The sequence below is a fragment of the Dromiciops gliroides genome, chromosome 1 (assembly GCF_019393635.1).
Source record: "Dromiciops gliroides isolate mDroGli1 chromosome 1, mDroGli1.pri, whole genome shotgun sequence".
NCBI lineage: Eukaryota > Metazoa > Chordata > Mammalia > Microbiotheria > Microbiotheriidae > Dromiciops > Dromiciops gliroides.
In genome coordinates, this window is record NC_057861.1 from 582,988,642 (window position 1) to 583,010,659 (window position 22,018).

A 22,018-nucleotide genomic window follows, 5' to 3' on the forward strand; every position below is an offset into this window, starting at 1 on the left:
TGCTCCCTTTTATTCATGTTAAGGAGGGGTCTCTTAATTTGGCTAGTTTTACAAAAGATATTTAACATTACAGTATCCTGAAGATAACTTAAGCAGCAATTCCCAATTAATTTGAAATGAGGTCAGGAGCAATTCATTTTTTCTGAATCATTTACAAAAACAGATACTCATTCAGGCAGAAAACAAGAACCTGGAACCATAATCCATTTTGTGCCAAATAGATGTAGGGGAAGACTGTGCTAGAAGGAGAAGAGAATAAAACCTGCCTTCTTTTTAAGTATCGGCTGGCCAATTGAAGCATAGTTTCCTAGGAGTAGTAAGCATTGTCATTCAACACATTCAAAGAAATTTGTAAGTATCCTTGAATCAAAAGCAGCAACATTTTAAAGAGTGTTTTGGGGTGGTGTGGGGAAAACGAAGTAGAAGAAAGGTGTCCCTTTATGAAAGACTCTCAAGTTTCACTGACCTGGCTTATTTTCTTGGAGGTGATTGAGTAATCCAAAGTCAGGGATCTAAGAGAGCAAGCTGCTATCCTGTAAAACAAAGAGCCACTCTCTTTAGTAGATCTTGCATTTTCTTCCTTCGTTTATAGGAGACAGAATTTTGATTAGATAATTCGAATATCATGTATCCTCAGGTGAATCTCTGGAAAGAATAAGTGTCTATTTTCCCTAAATTAAGCCAATGATTTAATTCTTCAACTGGCAACTGATGAAGTAACTCTTCTCAAGAATAGTTCTAAGCAAATATCTGTCAATTTTCTAGCTAGAATTGATTATGGAAGAACTTATGAATAAAATGACAAATTGATAAATCCCTTTTGTAGTTCTATTGGCTTTCAGTTAATAACCAAAGTTGTTCTCCCATTAAATGTTAGTGGCAGGGCTGAAAGAAAGAAGCTGGTAAACAAAACCTCTCTAATGGTCTTTCCTAACTCCCTATATTAGCACCTATGTGGTGTGTCTCTTTGGCACTTACGCATCACTTTCCATTGTGGTTATTTGTTTAAGTTCAATTTCATTTTCAATTTTGAATTCTCTCCCCCACCCATTTGGAAAAGGGGGGGGCTAAACCTGTTGCAAATATGAATATTTATGCAAAATAGATTCCTGCATTAGCCATATCAAGGAAGAAGGAAAGCAAGAAATAAAAGAAGGAAGGGAGGAAGGGAGGAAGGCAGAAACAGATAAAGAAAGTTTCAATGTGCACTCTGAGTCCATTATTTCTCTATCTACAGGGGGATAACATACTTCATAATGAGTCTTTTGGAATTGTGGCTTCTCTTGGTCAGAATTCTTAAGTCTTCTGAAGTTCATTATCTTTACTACATTGTGTTTACTGTATAAATTGTTCTCCTGGTTATGTTCATTTCATTTTGTATAAAGTCATAAAAGTCTTTCCTGCTTTTTCTGAAACCATTCCCTTTATCTTTTCTTAAAAGCACAATGTTATTCCCTAACATTTACACATACCTTAACTTGTTCAGCCATTCCCCAAGTTGATAGGCCCATTAATTTCCAATTCTTTGCCACATCAAAAAGAACTCTTATATTTTTGTACATTTGGGTCCTTTCCCTCTTTCTTTGATCTCTTTGATCCAGTAGCAATATCACTGAGTCAATGGATATCCACAGTTTAAATGTTTTTTGGGCAAAGTTCCAAATTGCTTTTCATACTGATTAAATCAATTCAATATCCTGCCAACAGTGCATTAATGTGCCTGCTTTCTCACATACCTTAAAGAATTTGTAATTTTCCTTTTCTTTATCAGCTTAGCCAATCTGAATGGTTTAAGGTGCTACCTCAATGTTGTTTTATTTTAAATTTCTTTCATTTTTAGAGTTGAACATTTTTTTTCCCTATGGCTCTTTCAGAGGATTTCTTCCTCTGAAAACTGCCTATTCATATGCTTTAACCACTTTTCATTTAGGAAATGGCTCTTATTCTTATAAATTTGACTCATTTCATTATATATTATAGAAATTAGACTTTAATCAAAGAAAATTTTTCCAAAGATTCTCCCCAATTTCTTGCTTCTATTCTAATTTTAGATACATTGAATTTGTTAGTGTAAAACATCTTAAATTTATATCATTAAAATTGTCCATTTTCTCTTCTGTCCATTTAAAAAATCTCTTGTTTGGTCATGACTTATTCCACTATTCATATTGTGCTTATTTATGTGTGGGTCCTATTTCCTTAATATATTCTTTGGTCTCTGAGATCAAGGACTTTATCTTATTTCCCATTCCCATATTTCCCAGCACCTAGTACAATGCTCAGCAGCTGGAAAGTGTTCATAAGTTTTAGTGGAAGATTAAGCCTCCTTCATAGAGCTGTTTTACATTTTGAACCTCAGTTCACAGCATTTTAAATTATCTGTTGAAGTTTTTTTTTTCCATTTCAAACATTGAAAATCTAATTTACAAACTTTTCTGATAGACTTGTAAAATGCCAACTTTTAGGGAAGAACTGGTAGAACATGTTATACAATGATAGTCCTTACCATGTACTCTTTGATCTAGTGACACTGGCCTCCTTAACATTGAACCAACAAGACACTCCTTTTCTCAGCTGTGGGCATTTTCACTGGCTGTCTTCAATGCTCTTCCTCTTCATCTAAACCTCCTGACTTCCCTGGATTGTTCTAAGTTACAAATAAAAACCCAACTTCTGAAGGAAGCTTTTTTCAAACCTTCTTAATTCTAGTACTTTAACTCTCAATTATTTCCTATTTATCCTATATATAGCTTTTTTGGTTTTTTTCTTTGTTAATTGTCTCCCACATAACATTGTTTTGTTTGTTTGTTCATTTTGTTCCCCCCCTCCCCCATAACATTGTGAACTGTTTGAGGGCAAGGACTGTCTTTGACCTTTTTTGGAATCTCCAAGACTTAGGACAGTACCTGCAACATAGTAGGCACTTAATAAATATTTATGGAATGATAAAGAGAAATAAATTTTAGAATTTGTGAGCATTGAAATAGAATATTTGTGAGTGTTGGCAAGATTGAGTAAGCTCTGTGTATAGATGAAAAAGAGTGGAAAAGCTGATCATAGAAATTTAATAGATTGAGGAATTAGGAAGTTAGGGTATTCAAGGGAACATGGATATCTATGTTAAAGTCCCCAACTATAAAGGAATTAGGATGAAAAGAGTATGAGCCAGACACTGAACTCATTGAAGAAGGAGGGAGAAATCCCTAGGGGTCAGTAGATAATGACCACCAGGAACTTGACCTGATGATAAATCTGGATATTATGATCCTGAAGGAGAAATAAAGAGTCTGGATTTTACAATGGGAAACAAGCAGTATTCTGACTCCCCCAACTCTACCACTAATGGGGGAGTAGAGTAGATAGAGAAAATTCATACAGTATTGGTGGTTTAAGGTACAAAGAAATTTGTTTATTATGGAGCAGGCATTCCAGAGGGCACAGTGAAAGAGGCAGGCAGATCTGGAGTGGAACATAGGGTGGTAGAGCTGAATTGGACTGGAATGAGAGAGAGGACAACTAGGCCTGGGGAGTGAGGTTTGTTCATTGGTGGCCAGGGATTTTGTATCAATGGAATAAGTAAAAGGGGATGGCAATATGTGACTCATTGAGAAATGATCACAGGAATCATAACAATAGATAGAAGTCTTGAGAAAAGCAGGGATTGAACATGTCAAGTTCCTCCCTTAATTCTCAACCTTGTGGCAGGAGGTGGTGTATCCTATGAGGTCACGGAAACCAGACTCAAAGCAGACAAGGGCAGGAAGGGGTAGGACATTCTGAGTGAGATTTTCCCTAACCTTTAGATATAAGTGAAGTGGACTGGAGAGAGGACAATTAGGCTTCAGGAGTTTTGTTCATTGGAAGCCAGAATTTCAGTATCAGTGGAATGAAGAAAGTACAAGGGGATGGCAATAATGTGACTCATTAAGAAATGAGTATAGGAGGCATAGCAACATATCTGTTGCCTCCCATCAGAGGCAGGTGATTACCCTGTTCAAATTCCTTAAATCTCAACCTTGTGGCAGGAGGTTGTGATGTATCCTGTGAGGTCACAGAAACCAGACACAACAGACAAAGGCAGGAAGGGGTAGGACATAGGGAATTTGGGAGCCAGATAAGGAGGCAGGAGGATCTGGCACTGGAGTTGGGGGTTAGTCAGAATAGAGGCCACCTAGAAATTCTCATCTTTAGGTGGGCAGTGGTGATATTATTACAGCACCCTACCAGGTGCTTGAATGGCCTGGGTTATTGACTGATAGAGGTCTTTGGTGGGGTCATGTGGGAGATGGTAATTTCTGTACTTTCTGTTGGCTTCCCCAGAAACACAGCAGAGTTGAAGAAGTCAAAGTTATCTATTGTCATATGAAAAAATGTTCTAAATCACTATTGATCAGAGAAATGCAAATTCAAACAACTCTGAGGTACCACCTCACACCTGTCAGATTGGCTAATATGACAAAAAAGGAAAATAATAAATGTTGGAGAAGCTGTGGAAAAATTGGAACACTAATGCATTGTTGGTGGAGCTGTGAACTGATGCAACTATTCTGGAGAGCAATTTGGAACTATGCCCAAAGGGCTATGAGAGTGTTCATACCCTTTGACCCAGTGGTACCACTGCTAGATCTATATCCCAAAGAGACCATAGAAAAGGGAAAAGGACCCACACGTACAAAAATATTTATAGCTGCTCTCTTTGTGGTGACAAAGAATTGGAAATCGAGGGAATGCCCATCAATAGAGGAATGGCTAAACAAGTTGTGGCATATGAATGTAATGGAATACTATTGTGCTGTAAGGAACGATGAACAGAAGGAGTTCAGAGAAACCTCGAAGGACTTACATGAACTGATGCTGACAGAGAAACAGAACCAGGAGAATATTGTACACAGTAACAGCAACATTGTGTGATGAACAATGGTGATAGACCTGGCTCTTCTCAGCAGTGCAATAATCCAAAACAATTTCAAAGAACTCATGATAGAAAATGTTCTCAACATTCAGAAAAAAGAACTGTGAATTATGAATGCAGATTGAACCATACAGTTTCTACTTTGGGACTGTTTTTTTCCTTCTTTTTTGAGGTTTTTCCCTTGTGCTCTGATTCTTTTTTTACAAGATGACTAATGTAAAAATATGTTTAATGTGATTGTACATATACAAGCTATATCAGACTGCTTTCCATCTTGGGGAGGAGGGAGGGAAGGGAGGGTGGGAGAAAAATTTGGAACTAAAAATCCTGTGAAAACAAATGTTGAAAACTACCCTTATATGTAACTGGAAAATAATAAAATGCTTTAAAAAAAAAAAGAAACATAGAGTTATTTTTACAGAAAACAGTGGCCTGGCTGTTGGAGTCAAACTTGAAATTTCTGCTCTAATCTTTTTTTTTCTTAGTAGAAGTTTCTTCTATTCATAGTTTCATTTCATTGTTCTCCAGGAATAGGGATTCCTGGCTGTCAAAATTCAAAACTATGCCTTTGAGTGGGTGGTACAATTGTCTTCAAGGCCCCTTTCACAATTTTTTAGCTTCACTTTGTGTTGTCTTCCTGATTAAGGTCAGGGACTGTCTTTCTTGTTGCTTGTATTTTTATGCCCTGTACTTAGTTTAGTGCCTGGCATGTAGTAGGCACCTAATGAATGCTTAATGAAATTGGAAATGGGGGCAGCTAGGTGGCACAGTGGATAAAGCACCAGCCTGGATTCAGGAGGACCTGAGTTCAAATCCTGGCTCAAACACTTGACACTTACTAGCTGTGTGACCCTGGGCAAGTCACTTAACCCCCATTGCCCTGCAAAAAAAAATTGGAAATGAACTATAGTATCAGGTTGCAATTATAAGACCATATACATTCTCATTTTATCCTCAGCATAAGGTTGGGAAGCGCTATTGTTATTTCCAGTGAAGTACTAGGAAACTGATGCAGGCAGAGGTTACATGGCTGTGCAGGGACCAAGAATCTGAGGCTGCATTTGAACTCAGGTCTTCCTGACTCCAGGTGCAACATTAGCCACTGGGTCAACCAATTGTCCCAGTTGTTTTACTGAGACCTTTTTTCCCCACAGAGACATGGCACGTTCCATTAAGTTTGCTCTGCTTGGGCTTAGTGTGCACATGAGCTCTGTAATGCTTGCACTATTTGATCAAATATGCTAGAGCTTCCCTTTTTCACAGGGAAACCAGACAATGAAGTAACTCCTAGCCAATCAGGAGAACTTCTAATGCCCAGGGCTGCTTGACATCCTGAGTAAATTTTAGCTGAAATCAGAGATGCCTGCAACTGTTGAAACCAATCTTATAACCAGCTCAGAGAGAAAAGCAAACCTTGAGGTTCTGGACTTATCTAAAGAGCAGCATCCTACATTCTGATTGCCTGCATTCCCCAAGACAGAAAGCAGTCTGATATGGGTTGTATATGTACAATCACATTAAACATATTTCTATATTAATCATCTTGTGAAAGAAGAATCAGAGCACCTACACCTCCATTTGTCAATTTGTGTTTCTCCCTTAATCCTGGCTTAGCCCTAAAGCCTAAATATCTCAAATATCTATAAATACCTCATCCTTCCCAACTCCACTCTTAGCAGGGGTAAACCTTGTCTCACTGCTCCAGTTGGCAACTTCCTTCTCAGGCAATAAATACATTTATAATCTTTGTACATTGTGATCAGACAGTGGTTCATTCCAGGCTTCCCTTTTGGACCTGGGCTTGCTTCTCTTTTAATAGTTCACAGGGGTGTTCATTTGTACACAAGGAAGTACAAAGAAGAGCAATGGCTCAAAGTTTCAAAGGGAAAGATCTAAGCTTCTTTCATGGAAAGATTAAATAACAATTTAAAACTGTTCCTTTGGGAGGCTGAATAACTACCAGACATCTGCAGTTCTTCTCAGACCTGGGTTCAAAATAATCCTATCAGAAAAACTGAGTAGATTTTCATTCTGCCTATTGGGTAACAATTACACGAATGACCTGGGGCCTCACTACTAAGGAAGACCAGGAAAAATCTTAGAGCTTATACATTCAATCCTCAAAAGTGATACCCTAACCCCAAAAAGGTAGAATTTAGGGAAATCATGTTTAGGTAGAATGAAAATACTGAAGATATTAAAAACAAAATTATTTATTAAAACTGGAAAATTTTAATGCTCAAAACTTCAGGCAAGAGAAAGTTCTGGGGAAGCATCTAAGCAGTTTGCTGAAGAAATGAGTGGAAAGAAGGAGCAAGAGAATAGAAAGCATATTTTAGTTGTTACAACCAAGGTTTGACTGCAATTTGGGGGAGAGAGAGAAAGAGAGAGAGAGAGAGAGAGAGAGAGAGAGAGAGAGAGAGAGAGAGAGAGAGAGAGAGAGAGAGAGGAGGTAGGAAAGGAGATGCTGCACTCCAACACCATGATGCAAGGAAATTACATCCCAGCTCTCCAGTCTTGTCTCCCATTGAGCTGAAGCAGTTGCTCCCCAAGTACCTGCCTGCCCTCCATGGTTCTCAGACTGGGGAAGAATCCCAGAGCCTGAGCAGGAATGAAGAAGGCACCTGTGCTGAGGTACACAGACCAAAGGTATATGATGACTGAAGAAATTGTGTCTCTGAGATGGTTGAAAATGGAAAAGGAGAAAGAAGGCTTCCTGATTATCTTCCTCAGGCCAATAAATAACATCCTGAAAGATCAGCACCGAAGCACTGTCACTGTCTGGGAGATCATGGTGGACAGCAACGTGGACAAGTTCTCTCTCATGCTGAATGATGGGGAGCAGCAGCCTCATGGAGACAAAGAGGCAGCCCTTCCTGCCAGGGGAAGTGAAGACGCTGATGATGATGGTCCATCTTCTGTGAGGGGTGAAGTGTCTCCATGACAGCTGGCTCCTTCACCTGGACCTGAAGACCTCCAACTTGCTCCTCAGTGGGCATTTTAAAAGTTGATGCTGAGGAAAGGCAGTGAGCTCCCGAACTCATGACATGATCGCTCCAAAGAACATCCAAATAATGCCATAGGAAAATGCCTGGAGCAGCAAAACTCACGGAAGAATGTGCTGAAATCATCTTCTAACCAAGAATGGCTTGGAAGGTCAGAAGGAGGGAGCTGCTGTGCTAATACAGGAGTCAAGCCCAACCCCACAGTCACCCTGACACAGATACAGTTCCAGGAAGGCCTCACCAGAGAAGGAGACCCCCAGAGCCTCTGAATCAGCTGGAGCACCAGTGTTGTCTGGAACTGAGCTCATAGTCTGGTGAGTGGGCTGAGCCCTGGGCAGGGGGGAGACTACAGGGGTCTATGCTGGTACTAAGGAAGAATATGGATTTTACACCCCTACTGAGAACCAGGTGGTAGGCTCGAGTAGAAGTGGCCCAGGTGGGGGAGGGGCACAGGCTCATTAGAGCTAACAACCACAGCACACAAAGCTGGTTGATTGGCAAGTTGGTCTGGGGTCATCTAAGGACCAGGAAACAGGCCGGGTGAGTGAAGAACCTGATTCTCCTTAAATCAGACCACCTGGGACTTCTTAAGTTTGGGATACTGCAGCCTGGAAACAGTGCCCCACTTTAAGAAGCTAAAAGTCAAGTAAAAGAAAGGCAAGATGAGTCAACAGAGAAAGGTAAGGACCATAGAAAGTTTCTTCAATAACAAGGAAGACCAAGGGGCACCCTCAGAGGAAGATGTCAACATCAGGGCCCCCATATCTAAAGCTTCCAAGAAAAATACGAATTGGTCTCAGGCCATAGAGGTGCTCAAAAAGGACTTTGAAGATAAAGTTAGAGAGGTAGAAGAAAAAATGGAAAGAGAAATGAGGGTGATGCAGGAAAGACATGAGAAAAAAGTCAACAGCTTGAAAAGTCAAATTGGCCAAATGGAAAAGGAGGTTCAAAATCTTTCTGATAAAAATAATTGCCTAAGAATGAGAATTGAGCAAATGGAAGCCAGTGACTTTATGAGAAACCAAGACACAATAAAGCAAATCCAAATGAATAAAAAAAATAGAGGGCAATGTGAAATATCTTCTGGGAAAAACTGCTGACCTGAAAATAGGTCCAGGAGAGATAATTTGAAAATTATTGGTCTACCTGAAAACCATGATCAAGGAAAGAGCTTAGACACCATCTTCCAAGATATTCTCAGGGAAAATTGCCCTGAAATTCTAGAAGAAGCTAAAATAGAAATTGAAAGAATCCGCCGATCACTTCCAGAAAGAGATCCCAAAAGGAAAACTCCTAGGAATATCATAGCCAAATTCCAGAGCTCTCAAGTCAAGGAGAAAATATTGCAAGCTGCCAAAAAGAAAGAATTCGAGTACTGTGGAGCCCCAGTCAGGATAGCATAAGATATAGCAGCTTAGAAGCTAATGTAGACATTAAAGGACCTGAGGGCATGGAATATGATATTCCAGAGGGCAAAGGAAATGGGATTACAACCAAGAATCACCTACCCAGCAAAATTCAGCATAATCTTTCAGTGGAAAAAATGGGACTTTAATGAAAAAGAAGACTTTCAGATATTTGTGATGAAAAGACCTGAACTGAATGGCAAATTTGACTTTCAAATACAAGACCCTAGAGAACCATAAAAAATTGGAGGTGGGGGACATACCTGGGGTCATACAGTGGGTGACTGTCTTGTGTCTAAGGCCAGGTTTTGGCTGAGATACCCCTGGGTCCAGGGGTGATACTTTGTCCACTGTGTCACTTAGCTAGGTGATGATATCTTTAGGGTTAAATTAAATTAAATTTAGGGGTGAAGGGAATTCACTGGGGAGGGGAAAGGGCAGAGGTAAAATCCTACATGAAAGAAACAGGAAAAGGCTTATGGAGTAGGGGAAGAGATGGGAGAGGAGCAGGGCAGTAAATGAATTTTACACTCATCAGAAAAGGCTCAAAGACCTTAAACTCATCAGAGCTGCCTCAACTGGGTGGAGTAATCTGTTTAATCTGGGCAGTAAATGAGCCTAACACTCATCAGAACTGGCTCAAAGACCTCAATCTCATTAGAATTGACTCGAGGAGGGAATAATGTACTCACTCAATTGGGTGGAGTAATCTTTCTAACCCTGCAGGAAAATAGGAGAGGAAGGGGATAAAGAGAGGGGGGCAAAAGAAGGAAGGGCAGGTTGGGGGAGGGGACAGACAGAAGCAAATCCCGTTTGAAGAGTGATAGGATGAAAGAAGATGGATAATAGAATAAATATCATGGGGAAGGGAATAGGATGGAAGGGAAACAGTTAACAATAGTAATCATGAAAAAGAGAAAAGGGGGGAAAATTGTACAAAAAATATTTATAGCAACTCTTGGTGGAGGCTAAGAATTGAGAATCAGGGGAATGTCCATCAACTGAGGAATGATGGAAAAAGCTGTGCTATATGATTGTAGTGGAATGGTCTTGTGATACAGGAAATGACAAACAGGATGATCCCCAAAAAACCTGGAAAGACTAATGAATATTGATGTATAGTGAAGTGAGCAGAGCTGAGAGGACATTGTGTGTACTGACAGCAGTATTGTTCAATGAGCAATTTGTGAATGACTTAACTACTCTCAGCAGTGCAATGATCCAAGACAATCCCAAGAAACTACTGAGGAAGCTTATTACGCACCCCTATAGAAAGAACTGATAAAAAGAACACTTGTGGATTGTACATATGTAACCTGGTTGTGATCTTGTGGAGCAGGGAGGAAAGGGAGGGAGGGAGGGAGAAAAATTTGGAACTCTAAATCTTATGAAAATGAATGTTGAAAACTACCCTTAAAAAAAATAATAAAAAGTTAGAGCTGGGAAGTTAGAGATCATCCAGTCCAGCTCATCATTTTATTATTTTTTAATACAATCAGGGTTAAATGACTTGCCCAGGGTCACACAGCTAATAAGTATCTGAGGCCAGATTGGAGTTCAGGTCTTCCTGACTATAGAGCCTGTGCTCTATCCTCTGTGCCACCTACCTGCCCCTCCTGGTTTTTTGTTGTTGTTTTGTTTGTTTGAGAAACTCATTTTATAACTCAGATTTCACACAGGTAGTAAGAGCTAGATTACCTCACACATACACCAATCCTCATTCTACTACAGTAACATTTTGTTTTCAAACAATTGCACTCTCTCAGCCCTTATCACTTGACCCAAGCGAAAATTTAAGGAAAGGGTGACATAGATCCCTCTCAGTGTCCCAGTCCTCTCTAATCCCTGATTCCACCCACAGACCAAGCTAGTTCCCAGATTCCTTTTTTCTTTTCTTCCTCTCCTGGCAGCTCAAGACCTGAGGCATCAAGTCTAATTTATCTGATGTTGGATGGATGGCATATGGGCACTATGCCTAGATGGCTTCTATACCAATTTGCTTTGGTTTTACACTACTCTGCTACCTTTTAGGACCAGAGACAGTTCCCAACCAGCACTCACAGAAAAAGAGGAGTGGGAGAAAGAAAGTCCAAACCACCAGGGTAAGTCTTTTATATAGACAACCATTTATTGGAGTGTGATTTCAAGCAGCCAAGCAAAGATCTATTTATTAGCCACTAGCCCCAACCCCACCCCACTAACAGATGCCTGAAATAATAGCTGCATAACTTTGTCTTGGCTAAATTTCTCTTAAAAAGGTAATCTCCACACTCCCATCATTCTACACAATCATCATCATGACTATCTTAGAGAACTGTCAGTTATTGTGAATGATTTAGAGCTATGGAAGAGTGGAATGGGCTGCATCAAGAGATGGGAGGTTTCCCTTCACTAGTGATCTTTAAATCAAGGCTGGAGACCACTCATTCAAGACGTTTTTGTTAGAATTTACTTTTGATGTTGATGAAGTATCTTCAAGATTTGACCCAAGTCCTGAACAGGCTGGAGTGGGTGATAAGCATTAGATTGGAATTTTAGAGCTTGAAGGGATTTTAGAAAGCATCTTAAGAGTTTTGTATATGAATAATGATAGTAATTCACATTAATACGGGGCTTTTCCCCAATTACATGTAGAGACAATTTTTCATTCATTTTTTTTTAAGTGAGGCAATTGGGGTTAAGTGACTTGCCCAGGGTTACACAGCTAGTAAGTGTGTGTTAAGTGTCTGAGGCCGGATTTGAACTCAGGTACTCCTGACTCCAGGGCCGGTGCTCCACTGTGCCACCTAGCTGCCCCTCATTCATTTTTGAAAAAATTAAGTTCCAAATTTTCTCCCTTCCTCCCTTATCTCCCCCTGCCTAAGAGGGTAAGCAGTTATATAGGTTATATATGTGCAATCATGTAAAACACATTTCCATATTAGTCATGTTATAAAAGAAGAAAGACCAAAAGGAAAAAAAAGAAAAAGTGAAAAATAGTATGCTTCAATCTGCAAAAAAAAAAAAAGTTGGTGCTTTTATGTTGGCCAGAGGACATAGCACCCCTTTAAAAACTTACACATTTATTGTGGTGATGCTGATGTACCAGACCCTAGAGCTGTATAGTTCTAGAGCTGTTAACTTAGAACCTGTTTCCAGGGAAATCATAGAGTGAGCAGATCAACAAAGGTTTTAAAGAACCAAGGACCTCGTCAAAATCGCATTTCTGCAATGTTGGAATTGAACTTTATAGCCCATCTCCATGATAACTTGCAGACAGATTTGGGGGCCTACTCTCTGACCAGGGCTTCTACCTGAAGAACATCTTCTTGACTTGTTTCCTGGCTGGAGGAGCAATGCAGAAGATGCCTTGAAGCATGAGTACTTCTGAGAAACCCCTCTTCCCTTTGATCCTTCCATGTCTCCCACATAGGCAGCCAAAAGTGAGCAGCAGGGGATTAAGACCCACCCCAGTACCAGTTCCCCCTCCAACCTTCCACTCCACTCTCTAGAAGTAAGACTTGTTTACAGCCATCTAAGGGAAGGCATTCTCAAAGATATGTGTTTCCATCTCACCCCCATCAATGAGGGAACATCTGGGGCTGGCCCAAGAATTGGCTTCCAGTTTTAAATTCCACATGAGAGCACAGAGCAGAGCAGAGAAAACCCTGACTGAGCTGCAACCCATCCATGCCTGTGAACAGGTATGGACATTTGCAGTGTGAAGAGGCTGGAGGGTATAAAAGTGTATGTAATAGCTATTGGGGCTCCCATCCTCTCATCTACTCTCTGTTTCCCCACCCTCCTTGTTAGGGAAGTTTCTTCTTTAGTGTGGTACCCATCTATTTCTCCAGCTCTGGCATCAGCAGGAATCCTCTTCATGTTTCATACACTCTCAAGGATTTGATCCCCCAATCCTAATTAGTCATTATAAAATATAACCACAGATTAGGTATTAAGTATATTTTAAAACCTAGTCAACCATTTAAATATGACTGTCTGGCTGAGAGAGAAGAAAAGCAGCATCACTGAACAGAAAAATTATAACTCTACTCCCAGAATGACCCTTGAAAGACACAGTCCTTGTCAATCTCAGGAGCTGAGCTCTACTTGAAGTGAGGGTCCCTTCTTGACTGGTTAAACTGCCCTTTCTAATTCTCTAAAGGGACTGAGTTTCACCCCCTAAAATGATCAGTTGGACTGGCTACATTTGTTTGTTTGGTTTTTTACAGTTTAACATATCACAGATCTCATTTATCTTTTAACTCTAACCTTTTCAAATCCCTTTGTGATAAAAAAAAAGTCACTTCTTGGGTTTTGGGCCAAGATTGTATATTTGGTATGTAGGTAAATTTGTGGACAGTGTATATCTTAGTCAATGGTTTCTTCTGCCATACCTCATTTCTGAAGTTTGTCCAAAGTCAGCTAAATTATTTAACATTTGGGGATTTAGGCAGCTCACCATAGAGAAAATTGAGGGGTGGGTCAGGACCATTGGAAATCCAGTACTATCTTTCCCAATCTCTATAGAGTCAGGTTCTGCTAAAACCAGTAGTAGTCGAATTCCAAGACCTAAGGCTCCCTGAACCCCCCCAAATCCCTAAATTCACAAATCTCCAATAGTGATGGAAATTCATTTAAAGGAAATGAAATTAAAGTCAATTAGTTTTGTTGGCCAGAATGAAGGTTACCAATGAAATAAATACAGAACAATTGGTGGAAAAGCTGAAAAACAAAAAAGGGATCTAAGAAATTAATTAGGAGGTAGAGGAAGGCTGGGCAGAAGAGAAACCCAAACACTCCTTCGTCACTTTGAACTTTGCTGGGTCAAATAATTGCTTTTAAAAGCCTAAAGTTTTCCTTCTATTCTCTTGTACCAGAGCTGGCCTCAGCTTATCACAGAAGTACAAAAATGAACATACAAAAACATTCTTGGCTATTAAGAATCTTTAGATTTGTCTCTGTCCTTCTATATCTTGAAATACTCTTAAAGTCAGAATTTTGAACTTTTTGATCTAAAGCTGAGTAGTAGATATCAGACACCTTTTTGACCAAGGCTGAGAAGTAGATATCAGACACCTTGGTTGCAGCAGAGGGGATCAAATGGTTTCCTTTCATGAAGGTGAAGCAATCTGGCCTCCAAACTAAAGCAGTTTACAAGCTAATCTATCCTAAAGACCTATTAGAAGTAGGTCCCTGGGGCAGCTAGGGGACACAGTGGATAGAGCACCGGCCCTGGAGTCAGGAGGACCTGAGTTCAAATCCGGCCTCAGACACTTAACACTTACAAACTGTGTGACCCTGGGCAAGTCACTTAACCCCAATTGCCTCACCCCCCAAAAAAAAGAAGAAGAAGAAGAAGTGGGTCCCTGGATTCAGCAACAAAGGATACTTTGAATCCTAGAATTCTAACAGACTCTAAGATCAACGTTTAGTAGTCTTTTTTGGGGGTGGGAGGCAGGGCAATGAGGGTTAAGTGACTTGCCCAGGGTCACACAGCTAGCAAGTGTCAGGTATCTGAGCCCATATTTGAACTCAGGTCCTCCTGAATCCAGTACAAGTGCCTTATCCACTGTGCCATCTAGCTGCCCCTCATTTAGTAGTCTTAAAACCAGGTTTCCAGCCTTGTGCATTTGAGGAGTGGGGGATTGAATTTTGAGGGGGAGGGAAGTCACAGAATAAAAATTTAGAAGTTATTCAAGGTGGCGCAGTGGACAGAGCACCGGCCCTGGAGTCAGGAGTACCTGAGTTCAAATCCGGCCTCAGACACTTAACACACACTTACTAGCTGTGTGACCCTGGGCAAGTCACTTAACCCCAATTGCCTCACTGAAAAAAAAAAAAAAGAAGTTCTTTTTAGTTAATAGTATTTTATTTTTTCCAATTACACAGATAGTTTTCAACATTCATTTTTATAAGATTTTGAGTTCCAGATTTTTCTGCCACCCTCCTTCCACTCCCCCCAATACAGCAAGCAATCTGATATAGGTTATACATGTGCAATCATCTTAAACATAATTCCACATTAGTCATGTTGTGAAAGAAGAAAGAGAACAAAAGGAATAAACCACATAAGACGGGGGAAAGTGAAAATAGTATGCTTTCATCTGCATTCAGAATCCATAGTTCTTTCTCTGGATGTGGTAGCATTTTGTCTTGAGTCATTTGAAATTGTCTTAGATCATTGTATTGCTGAGAACAGCAAAGTCAATCATAGTTGATCATTGCACACCATTGCTACTACTGTGTACAAAGTTCTTTTGTTTCTGCTCACTTCACTCATCCTCAGTTTGTGTAAGTCTTTCCAGGTTTTTTCTGAAATGTTCCTGCTCATCATTTCTTATAGCACAATATTATATTCATATACTACAACTTGTTCAGCCATTCCTCAATTGATAGACATTACCTCAATTTCCAATTCTTTGCACAAAAAGAACTTCTATGAATATTTTTATACATATAGGTCCTTTGCCCTTTTTTGTGGTCTTTTTTTGGATACAGACCTAATAGTGGTATTGCTGGATTAAAGGTGTAACCAATAGTTCTAAAGAGTAGAGCAACCCTAGTTCTTTCCAACATCCTAACCTAGTTCCTTCTTTCTTCTCATCTTCAAGAAGACAGAGTAAAGAAGTAGGAAAGGCACTAGCATATTTTTTTAGAAATTTCTAAACCTTCTGAAAATTTCTTTTGATTTCAGTTTGACACATTAGCTTTTTCTAGTACCTCAACCCAGAGTACCCCCCACTCCAAAGTAGTCCTGAAATAGAGATCCTTTCGTTAGACTTGTAACTTAGGTCTCCAGGAGGCTCAGTTCATAGAGCCCTGGTCTTGGAATCAGAAGACCCAAGTTTCAATGTGACCTTTGGCCTGCCACTTAACCTCTGCCTGCCTCAGTTTCCTCATTTATAAAATAGGGACAATTATAGCACCTTCCTCCTACAATTCTTGTCATTTTTCAGTCAGGTCTGACTCTTTGTGTACACTTAAGGGGGTTTCTTGGCAAAGTTACTGGAGTGGCTTGCCATTTCCTTCTCCTGCTCAGGTGAAGAAACTGAGGCAAACAGGGTTAAAAGTGACTTGCCTAGGGGCAGCTAGGTGGCGCAGTGGATAGAACACCGGCCCTGGAGTCAGGAGTACCTGAGTTCAAATCCGGCCTCAGACACTTAACACTTACTAGCTGTGTGACCCTGGGCAAGTCACTTAACCCCAATTGCCTCACTAAAAAATTAAAAAAAATAAAAAGTGACTTGCCCAGATAGGAAATGTCAGATTCGAATTCAGGAAGATGAGTTTTCCTGACTCTAGGCTGAGCACTCTATCAAGTGTACCACCAAACTACCTGAATATGCATGATATAATGTGTAAAGTGCAAACTTTCAATAGCAATATATCTGCCTACTGCTATTAATAGGGTTTTCATAGACTACTGGACTTGTTTGATCGTTAAGGGTTTTTTTGTTGTTGTTTTTTTCTTTTTTGGTTTGATTTTTGTTTGCTTTTTAAGTACCTGTTAGAGTCCTTTCTTCCTACCACCAACTGAGGACATCTATATTACGATGAATGGCATCCAGATATCGTGACAAATAAAGAGTGACTGCCATAGACAAGGAGAATCATGTTTCCATAATGTTTTTATCCATTCCCATAGCAGTATTTCATCCTACTCAGGACACTTTGTCCAGTGGTCCAGAAGCCTGGGCTGCCTTGGGAGGCAATAGGCTCCTGCCCTATCTCTCTGCCAGCCCACACTGTAGACCTGCAAGCAGAGACTTGATGACTCCTTGTAGGAGGGAATATTAGACTGTGGGTCCCTTTTATGCATGGGCTGGACTAGATGATCATCAGGATACCTTCACCTCTGAAGTTCTGTTATTCCTTCAACCTCCTTCTAGAGTCAGTGCTATTTCCCTGTCTCCACCTGGGTGTCCTACCTCAGGTTAGACATCACAAAAATGGTGCCAATATTCTCACCCACTCTTTAACTTGGCTCTGTTAGTGGCACTACCACCACCAGTGAACCAGGCTCATAATCTCCAAATTATCTTAGTTTATCTTTTCTCTCAGTAACTGAACTACCTCTATAGAATGTCTTGACCATAGTTTGTTCTCTACTTCTACAGCACCCCACCCCATTTCCCTTCTATCTTAGACCAGTGGTGTTGAACTCAAACAGAAATAGGGAATTAAACCATATGTAAGGATCCTTGGGATAGAGGATACATATTGACTTCATTCCATTTCAATTTTCATTACCTTTAATCTGATTCAGGTCACATTGGCGACCTCTGTCCTAAAACTGGCCATCCCATTGTCAGTCTATCTCTATATTTCCATCCCTTCTTCACCACCCAAGTTATATGCCCATCATACTGCTCTAGTCATGCAATTACTCCACTCAAAAACCTCAAGAGGCCCCCTTTTCTACTTTCTTTTGTTGGCTAATTGGTGATCCTAGCACTCAAGGTTTACTTTTTTTAAAAGTAAGAAACATTTAAAAAAATTTATTTAGAATTTTTCTCCATCTTACATGTAAAAGCAAATTGTAACATCGATTTTTAAAACTTTGTGTACCAAATTCTCTTCCTCCCTCACTAACCCCTCTTAAGAACTCAATCCATTCAATATAAGTTATACATGTGCAGTCGTGCAAAACATAGCAGACAAAAAATCTTTAGAAAAAGGAACTAGCAACAACAACAAAATATACTTCCATCTGGATTCAGATACCATCAGATCTTTCTCTGTAGAAAGGATTGCATTTTTCATGAGTCCTTCCGAGTTGTCTTGGATCACTGCATTACTGAAAATAAGTCATTCACAGCAGATCATCTTACACTATTGCTGTGATTTTGTATACAGTACATTTCACTTTGCATCAGCTCCTGTAAGTCTTTCCAGGTTTTTCTGATAGCATCCTGCTTATCTTTTTTTTTTTTAAATAGTAATGATCAATTATGCTGACTTTTACTGAGGAAAATTATGGTGATATAAAAAAAGATAAGGGGGCAGCTAGGTGGCGCAGTGGATAAAGCACTGGCCCTGGATTCAGGAGTACCTGAGTTCAAATCCAGCCTCAGACACTTGACACTTACTAAGCTGTGTGACCCTGGGCAAGTCACTTAACCCCCATTGCCCCGCCAAAAAAAAAAAAAAAAGATATAAATTATAAAATTTATTTCTTAAAATGTGCTGCTAAAAAAAACTACTGTAAGTAGTCCTTCCTGCCTTTCTTGATTAGGGCCTCTTTCAGGCATTTTTCATAGTTCAGTTTGTATTATCAGTATTTATGTATGGTTCCTATCCACTTAATGTTCTGAGCTCCCTGAGAGCAGGGACCTTGTCTTATTTATTAATTATACCTTTTGCAGTGCCTAATAATTCTTTTTGCATACAAAAAGGTGCTCTCTCACATAGAAGTTCCCTTTAGAAATTGGAGTATTTGATAAGAACATGCATTTTCAATATGTCTTTAAATTTAGTTCAGACCTTCCTTTTTCATTATAGTTGGGGCTTATTTTTTTTTCACCTCCATTTTTAAAATTTGGAACTTAAACCTCAACTAAGATGCAGCTTGTCAGTTTTTGGGGTTTAGTGGAAATTTCTAAGATAGAGAAACCAGTAAACCCCCCCCCAAAAAAAATTTATATATATTTAGCTTTTTAAAAAAATGAATCCAGGGCAGCTAGGTGGCACAGTGGATAAAGCACTGGCCCTGGATTCAGGAGGACCTGAGTTCAAATTCGGTCTCAGACACTTGACACTAGCTGTGTGACCCTGGGCAAGTCATTCAACCCTCAGTCCCAGAAAAAAAAAAAGAAATGTAATTAGAAAGTGTTTAATAAAATAAATAAAAATATCATGCAGCATAGAAAATAGTAATTTGTGGTTTTCTTTTTTCTTTTCATAATATTTTATCCAATTACATATAAAGATAGTTTTCAACATTCATTTTTATAAGATTTTAAGTTCCAAATTTTTCTCATTCTCTCCTTTCCCTTCTACCTCCCTAAGAGAGCAAGCAATCTAATATAGGTTATACATTACAATCATATTAAACATATTTCTACATCCTTTTTTGTTGTTGTTCTTTGTCCTTTGTTCCCAAAGAGGACCATGACATTGGGTAATTTCATGACTTGCAGTGAATTGGATACAAGTAATGGCTACACCACACTTTCCACTTAGACCGATGTCCTTATGAAGCAACTAACATTTAATAACACTTTAAAGTTTACAAAGTACTTTACATATACCATTTCATCTGATCATCATAACAACCTAAATTATTATCCCTTTTTTCAAATGAGGAAACTGAGGCTCAGAGATTCTGTGACTTGCCCAGGGTCACTCAGCTACTAAGTGTTTGAGGTTGGATGTGAATTCGGCACTTAGCAGAGTGCCTGGAAATAACAGTAGATGCCTAATAAATATTCATTCTCTTCTCCTAACACCCTTCCTGACTCTAAGGCTAGCACTCTATCCACTGTACCACCTAGTAATAAACATTTTTATTTATAATTTGGGGTTCAAATTTTTATCCCTCTTTCCCTCCCCTCCCCACCTCCCCGAGGTGGCAAATAATCTGATATGGGTTATATACGTATGGTTATGTAAAACATTACCATATTTGTCATTTTGTACAAGAAAACTTGATTAAAAGAAAAAAAGTGAAAGAAAGTGAAAAATACCATGCTTCAGTCTGTTCCATCAACATCAATTCTTTCTTTGGAGGTGAATAGTATGTTTCATCAATAGTCCTTTGGGATTGTCTTGGATCATTGTTTAATTGAAAATAGGCAAGTCATTCACAGTTCTTCATCAAACAATATTGCTGTCTCTGTGCACAATGTTCCCTTGGTTCTGTTCACTTCACAATACATCAATTTATACAAGTCTTTCCAGGCCTTTCTGAAGTCATCCTGCTTGTCATTTCTTATAGCACAATTAATATTCCATCACCATCATATACCACAGTTTGTTTAGCCATTCCCCAATTGATGGGCATCCCTTTGATTTCCAATTTTAGCCACCACAAAAAGAGCTGCTATACTGTGCTTTTTGTGGTGGCAAGGAATTGGAAATTGAGGGGTTGCCCATCAGTTGCGGAATAGCTAAAACAAGTTGTGGTATATGAATGTAATGAATTGTGCTGTAAGAAACTATGTGCAGGCAGATTTCAGAGAAACCTGGAAGGACTTACATGAACTGATGCAATACAATGGTCCAAGATAGTTCCAAAAGACTCATGATGGAAAATGCTCTCCAAATCCAGAAAACACAACTGTGGAATCTAGATGCAGATTGAACCTTACTATTTCTATTGTTTTTGTTGTTGTTTTTCTTTTTTGAGGTTTTTCCTCTTTGCTCTGATTCTCCTTTCATAGCATGACTAATGCAGAAATATGTTTAATGTGATTGTACATATATAACCTATATCAGATTACTTGCTGTCTTGGGGAGGGGGTAGGGAAGGGAGGGAGGGAGAAAAATTTGAAACTAGAAATCTTATAAAAACAAATGTTGAAAACTATCTCTACATGTAACTGGAAAATAATAAAATACTTTTATGGAAAAAAAGAGCTGCTATAAATATTTCTGTACAAATAGGTCTTTTTCTCTTGTGGGAGATGTCTTTGGGATATAAACCTAGCTGCTGGATCAAAGGGTATGCACTGTGCCACCTCATCAAAAGCATTATATATTTGATTGGGTCCAAGGACATGGAGTGAGGGGTGGTAGAGAGAGATATTATTTATGTTTTATTAAGTCCCAATCAGGGTCTTCAGTATTTTGAAGATAAATGTCAATTGTATTCTGTACTAATCAATCATTCAACATTTATTTGAGTAAATGGTATGTTCCAGACACTGAGGATCAGTGTTCCCTCTAAGTAGCACAGCTGTGCTGCCACCCAGTGACTGAGATGTTCCTTGCCCACTGAACTGTTGCTGAGTCATTGAAATTTGCCTTTTAAAACTCCTCCTGGTTCTAAATGAGCATTTACACAGTCGTTTTTGATTTCCTTTCCTGATGTTTCTAAGTCACCATTTACATGGCTGTGGGCCTTGGTTGACCTCTGGCCTCTTTAACGAATGAAATACATGGCATTCCTATGTTCATGCATATGGGAAAGGGATGATTGGCTGGAGCTAATGCTTTCCTGTCTTCTTTTAGGGACAGGAACCTGAAGTTTTGTGAGATAAACGCAAAGCAAAAAATTAAAATTAAAAAAAGAGAGAGAGATAGACTCAAAGCACTGCACAAAGGCGAGGACACCATTAGGAAAGGAAAAGAAAAACAACCATGTAAATAATGACTCATGATTTTGAACATTATCATAAAATTGTACTAAATTTTATTGTACCTTTTAATAAATAAAAAGGATGCAAGTTTTCATTGTTCCCTAGAAATATTTGTATTCTGTACAAATAAACTGCCAGTAATCCTGCAACTCTTGAGCTATTTCTGGAGACCAGATATAGGTACATTTTCACAGGTGTCAAGGGGGAAATGGTTGGTGGGGGTCCTTAGGTATTCCTCTTTAAAGAATTACTCCCTCTGCGGGAAGCTAGGTGGCACAGTGGATAAAGCACTGGCCTTGGATTCAGGAAGACCTGAGTTCCAATCCATCCTCAGACACTTGACACATAACTAGCTGTGTGACCCTGGGCAAGTCACTTAACCCTCATTGCCCTGCAAAAACAAAAAACAAGGAA

At 39.4% G+C, this 22,018-nt stretch overlaps 1 pseudogene; it reads left to right on the top strand.

Annotated features, from left to right (window-relative positions):
- LOC122752098 overlaps nucleotides 1-12,933 on the top strand; it is an 18,770-nt pseudogene extending 5,837 nt beyond the window's left edge.
- Nucleotides 12,934-22,018: the final 9,085 nt, after the last annotated feature.